Source organism: Salarias fasciatus, chromosome 14, assembly GCF_902148845.1.
Source record: "Salarias fasciatus chromosome 14, fSalaFa1.1, whole genome shotgun sequence".
Lineage (NCBI taxonomy): Eukaryota > Metazoa > Chordata > Actinopteri > Blenniiformes > Blenniidae > Salarias > Salarias fasciatus.
In genome coordinates, this window is record NC_043758.1 from 17,464,509 (window position 1) to 17,470,508 (window position 6,000).

The following is a 6,000-nucleotide window of genomic DNA, read 5'->3' on the forward strand; positions in this document are numbered from 1 at the left end:
CTTTTGTGTCACGACTGAGGAAGTTATTTCTAAACGTTGAGTGCAGGAGCAACAGTGCAGCTTAGTTAGGTCAACAAAGGCGGATGCTTTCGACGACGTGCACAATGCTCCCCATTGTCTGCTCTTAACAGTTGAGGACAGGCAGTCATCACTGGAAGTGGAAGAGTATTCGCCTCATGTACGACCTTGCTGACTGTAGCAGTTGTGAATTCATGTATTGAGCAATAACAGATTAAATGAAAAACTGGCTTCTCCTGCAAAGTGCTGATGGCTTTGAAAATACCAGACGTAAATGATGGTGCATGTTCTTTGTTGCAGGTCATCTCGCCACGCTGTGGTTCTGGTTGTTGCTCATCTCATGTCCGGCTTCTTGTTTTTCATCTCAAGTCATGGTTTTGATTTTTCTTTCATGGTTTGTGACCCACATTCATATTTTAGTTCTGAATGCACGTCTGTCTTGTAGTCTTTCTGGTTGTGACTCTTTCCAGGTTTTGGATTTCTTGGATCTCTTGAACACTTTACTTTTCACCTCATGCCCTTGAATGAAATGTCTGAACTGTTCACACTGAGCCCAGCAAATCCAATCAATACTTAAATGACAGTGAAGGGAAATGGCAAAAATGACTTGCTATACAGTTGTGAGAGAGAAAGGGATCATCGCCACTGTAAAATAATTGTAATTTGCTTTTGACACTCTGGTGGCCTCCACTGTCACTGTCCATCTCCTCTCACATGTGAAGAATCACGGACATGTTGTGCAAACGCGAAATAGTTGCATTTTCAGTCGCTCCGAGCAACGTTGTCACACAAACATTAAAAGTTCATAGCAAGTTTTCCATTTTCCCTTGCAATCTTTGCTGTGAAAACAGGGCCTGAGCTTTGCAGCTGCGTCTTACCGGTTGACACCAATTCATATGAAATTTGCATTCAGTTCTTTATTTGCATGACCAGGAAAGCCTTTAGCGTTATTGTTGCACAAAAATTCATCAAGCTAATGTCTTTATTTTGCGAGTCTCTCATTCACATTGCTGTGTGTATCTTTAAAGTCTTCTTCTGTTTCAAGTTTAACAGTTTAAAGCTACACTGAAAAATATTTTTGAAAACAAAGCAAACGCCTCTGGGTGTTTTGACGATGTCTTAATATTTCGGTTTTATTTTTTTTCTTTTCACACACAAAGCAACTGAATTGTAAATTTGAAACTGGGAAATAATCCAAAGGACCTTTCATGCGTTGTTGTTGTCTTGAACTCAGGAGTCAGGTTTTCACTGAACCACTTCCGTCATTTACACAATCGCCCACAACACTGATGGTTCAGGACTAAGTGCCCAAATCATTTGTCAGTGTTTCCTTTCTTGATGTACTGTGGGATCTTTCACTCTAATGTATTTAGTCTGTTAATTACAGTCTTGGCCGCCTCCATATCTTTTCTCAATAGCTCATGCCCTGGTCAACATGTCTGGGGTAAAATGTACCGCCTCCTCCCTCCAGGCCCTCCACTTCATAAATCAGCTCCTCAGCGTGTGTATATATGTGTGTCTGTACTCCTGCTTTTTGCTGCAAAGATACTAAAGTGCCTGTTATGGACATCATAATCACTGGCTGAAGGGTGTGTGTCCGTCCTCTGAGGAGATAGGTGGTAATAGACCTGTCAGTGTAACCCAGGAGCTACTGTGTTCTGCGACGTCCAAAACCACCGCGGCTTCCCCCGAAATCCCACAGACCTCCTCGAAGATCCCTGTCAGTTACGACTTAACCTCCAACTCCAGCCAAGATATGTGTGGATTAAGAATTAGAGTAGTGTGTTTGCAAGCTTTTGCACTGTGATTACATGAAACAACCACCATTTTTCTTTTGTTATCGAGTCTTAAGGGTTTCTTTCTTAAGGGTTTGTTAAAGTTAAAAGGTGGCAGAGCTTTCAGGAATCAGGTTTTAGAAAAGTTTTGCATTTACATGGCATTGCTTTGAAAATTAAGTAAGTTTACATGAAGACTGTATATATATTATTAATAGGGCCACTAGTGGGTGCAAACAGACCCAGAGAACAAAACACAATAAGTGTTAACAGTAGTGAGAACAGACACCTTTTCTTGGAAAGACGACAGAATTGGACTACTAGTCCGAGTGACTCTCCATGAAGTTCCAGAAGAATACAGACTGGGAGTCACATGTTGGAGATCGCCATTGCTGTTATTGGCCATCTAGTCCAGCAGAAGAACTATTTACCGTGTATCATGATTATTGATGGATTCAAAAAGCAAACCTATGTAGATGAGGGAAAGGGGAGATCGTGTGAGCTGCTACAGACAGATGCTGTAACAAACAAGGTCTCACTGACAGGAGTGTTTTGATAACATTATTGTAGCATGATTGCCAGCATTTGGATTAGTGTGGGAAGCAAGTCTGTTGTCTGATACATTATCATGAACACCCTAAAAGTATTATGAAATATTTTTTCCATTTTAAAATAAAATAAAATAAAATAAAATAAATAAAAACAGGCCATGTATTGTGTTAAAAACAGCAGTATTTGCATGACTGATTTCATGACTCCGCTCACTTCCTCCACTACAAGTAGAGGTCTGGATGTCACTTCCTGCTGGATGTCACTTCTTGCCGGATGTCACTTCCTGCCTTTGACTCCTTGCAACCATCTTGCTTTACTGAGAAAACGCCTCCGATTCTACGCCATTTTAAGTGAATTTTCCTTCCCTGGTTATTGAATATATACTTACTTTGTTCACATCTGTTGATGATTTTTTTTTTTTTTTTTTTGCGTTTCACATTGACTATGTAAAAGATCTAAAGGGCCTTAGTTGAAACAATAACATGTTCTCTGTTGAGAACCGTGAAATCAAAAATCTCCAATCAACATGTTTAAATATCAGGTAAACCACAGATGATTCCATATTCATGAGCTTGGTTACACAGGAAGGTTGCACATCTGCCATCAAGCAGCACAGGTTGAAACAGCAACATCTGGACACATCCACAGCACCCCAGACTGAATCACAGGGTCAGTCCAAGAACAACAGCATCCAGCCACAGCTGTGTGCTCTCAACCTACCAGACTGCCAGAGACGAGACATTTAAAATGAATAATGAGCTTAAAATTCATCATGTAGCCCAGGCTGTCATATCCACTCCTCTTCCCACAGTAAGCATATTTGTGGATTGCCTCTATCAACTGGCAAAGAACTGCAAAGTTATTGATGAAGAACTTTAGATTAAAGTATTTATTTGGCTATTACTGCACTTCTGGTATCAGCAAGACAGAAACAGGAATAGATCCAAAGACATCCAAACATCATTTTGGTGGATAATGCATGATACTTTTATTTTATTTTGTTTCATTTTGGAAAAATATTAATGCAACAGTTTTCATTTGAACACCAAAAACATTTAAGCTTTATGACCCAGGGTTTCACCATTGGTCAACAACTACAGTTAGTTAAATGATACTGATTAAAAGTCTGAACAAGATTTTACGAGAATATTTTCAGAGGAAGTTATTCAACATTTTGGAGCGTCAGAGCAAATAAATTGAACAATTTCAATAAAAGTTAATGTGAGAGATGATCTCTTTCAAAATCAATGATGAGGGGAAAAGGAGAGATTCAGAAAAGATTGAGGATTTGCAGGAGGACAACACTTGAGGTATCTAAAATACACTCTTACTATCGAGCCAATGCAAGAAAGACATCTTTCCACAAAACCAACAACCTTTCTGCTGAAAGTTCAATAAACACCACAACAGAAGATGCAGTCATAGACAATGTTGACATTATAAGACATTTTAAATAACATTGTAAATTACTTTGTCAGAATAAAATCCTCTCTGGATTCTGTGCTGTCTGGTTCACAGGCCTGATCTGTGATTCTCCTGTTAGTAAATCAGCTTCTGCGTGAGTGTTGATACAATTTCAGGTTTGTTGCTGTTTTCGTGCTCTCAAAGCTTCAGTAGATTTCTCCCATAATATGAGCCTGTTGTTAAACGTAGAAACCATGAGCTCCCCAAGCTGAAACATTCCACACTTTGTAACAACCAACATGAAAACACTATGAATAAGAATCTCTGAAGACGTCGTTCACTTAAACTGTGGTGAAGATTTGGAAGCCGTTGCTTCCGCCCTGGCTGTCAGCGTTCAGACGTTTCTTTGGTTCACTGTATTTTTTTGGGCAAATATGTATTTTCAGGACAGAATACAAGCAACCAGCCAAAATAACAAAAAAAAAAAAAAAAAAAAAAGAACTATGGAAAGAGCCAAAGTGAGAGCCGGGCCATGTGGGTGGTAGACACTGTCAGGGTTTCTCACTGTGATCATAACTCATTCTCAGGCACAGCTGAGAGCACAGGAGTCATCCATACGAAATCCGCCAAAGCCTCATGCTCTATTTTTTTTCTTCTTTCCTTTTCTCCTTCTCTCTGCTGTGACCTGGTCTGGCCTTTGAGAAATTTACTCTCATTAGAGAGGAGATTTTATGCGGCTGTCTCTCGCTTTGCTTTAGGGTAACAAATCAAATCTCTCAGAGTGTTTGTTGAGAGGAATGAGTGTTTAAAGCTAACAATATCTGCATGTTATGGAAGAGTTTTTCTCCTCGCAAGATGTTGTAGCCATATTTTAACCGTTACCACTAAACTCGCACATGTAGGTTTCTCTGGGGTAAAGTGAATTTTCTCTCTTCATCCGCTCTCGCCTTTCACTCAAGAGTTTTTTCCTATTGATAAAAAGCTGCCTCTAATGCATTTCATTTAGGCCTGCATGAAAAACTGAGCTCAGTGCGCTTGTAATCCGCATTTTACACCCAGACTTCAGCTTATAAAAGAAGTCGCTCCAAAAGCCAAGGAAATGTCACAGAGAGTCAGAGAAAGAGTGCAACGCTGCTGGCTATGTAATGTGGGATCAACAGATTGGCAGAATGACTGAGCAATTACGTATTTGTCGAAAGCTCATTTCATAGGTCTGTGCCCAACTGAAATAAAATGAAATGAACCAAGGAAATGTGTGTGTGTGTGTGTGTGTGTGTGTGTGTGTGTGTATACGCAGTTGGTTTCTCAGAGTTTCTTTCTCTGAGAGACTTATCTATATTCTATATCCACATCCAGACAAAAACCCCGATGTTTTCTCCCCTCACTGACAGAGCAAAGAAAACTTCCTCCTCGTCAACATTTCTTCAAATAAGACTTAAATCTGTTCTAAGATACTTTCCTGTGCTGACAGTTTCCACTTTCCAGTTTTTTTTTTTTCCCTCACTTACATCCTTCTTATACAGAGAAACGTGTGTGTTTGTTTGCAAAAGGACTTAGTGTCACTTAAATTGTGTTGTGCTGCGCCAGCAGGAAGGTAATGAGCTCAGGTAAGAAATCTGTCGTCTTCTCAGATTTTTCCACTTGGGGGAAAAAAAAAAAAAAAAAAGGGAACAGGATGGGTATTGGTGATTGGCAAGCTGTGAGGAGCTTCTATTTTCTCAACATGTTTAGCTTCTCCTCTGTCAACCGCTCTGACAGGAGAGCATGTGAGTGAGGGGCTCTGTCAGGGAGCAGCCAGGGGTCAGCCGGGGGGGCCGAGCCCCCCTCACTCATTCACACTTGGCATCCTCAGCTAGGTAGCTATTATTGAATCCCAGATGTGGTTTTATGAATGAATTTTAAAAGGAAAAAAAAAAGATTTCGTTTCATTAAAATGTTAATTATTGGTTCTTTTCGGTGGAGGTAATTGCACCGCTGTCATTAAACGTCTGCTGTACTGAAGCGTCTGCGCGTATGGAAGAGGGCGTGCGCAGGCAGCGACTTGCTGGGCAGATTCATGCATGACTCATCCGAGGGTTATTCAGAAGGGGAATATACCACATATTACTCATGATTGTCGTAAATAACCGGTGTAAATTAGAAATCATTGACAGGGGCTGACATGATTAGTTTTTCTCTGAAGTTACACACACTTAAGACGGTTTAATAACTTTTAAAATAAGGGTCATTTTGGAAAATGATACAGTACATG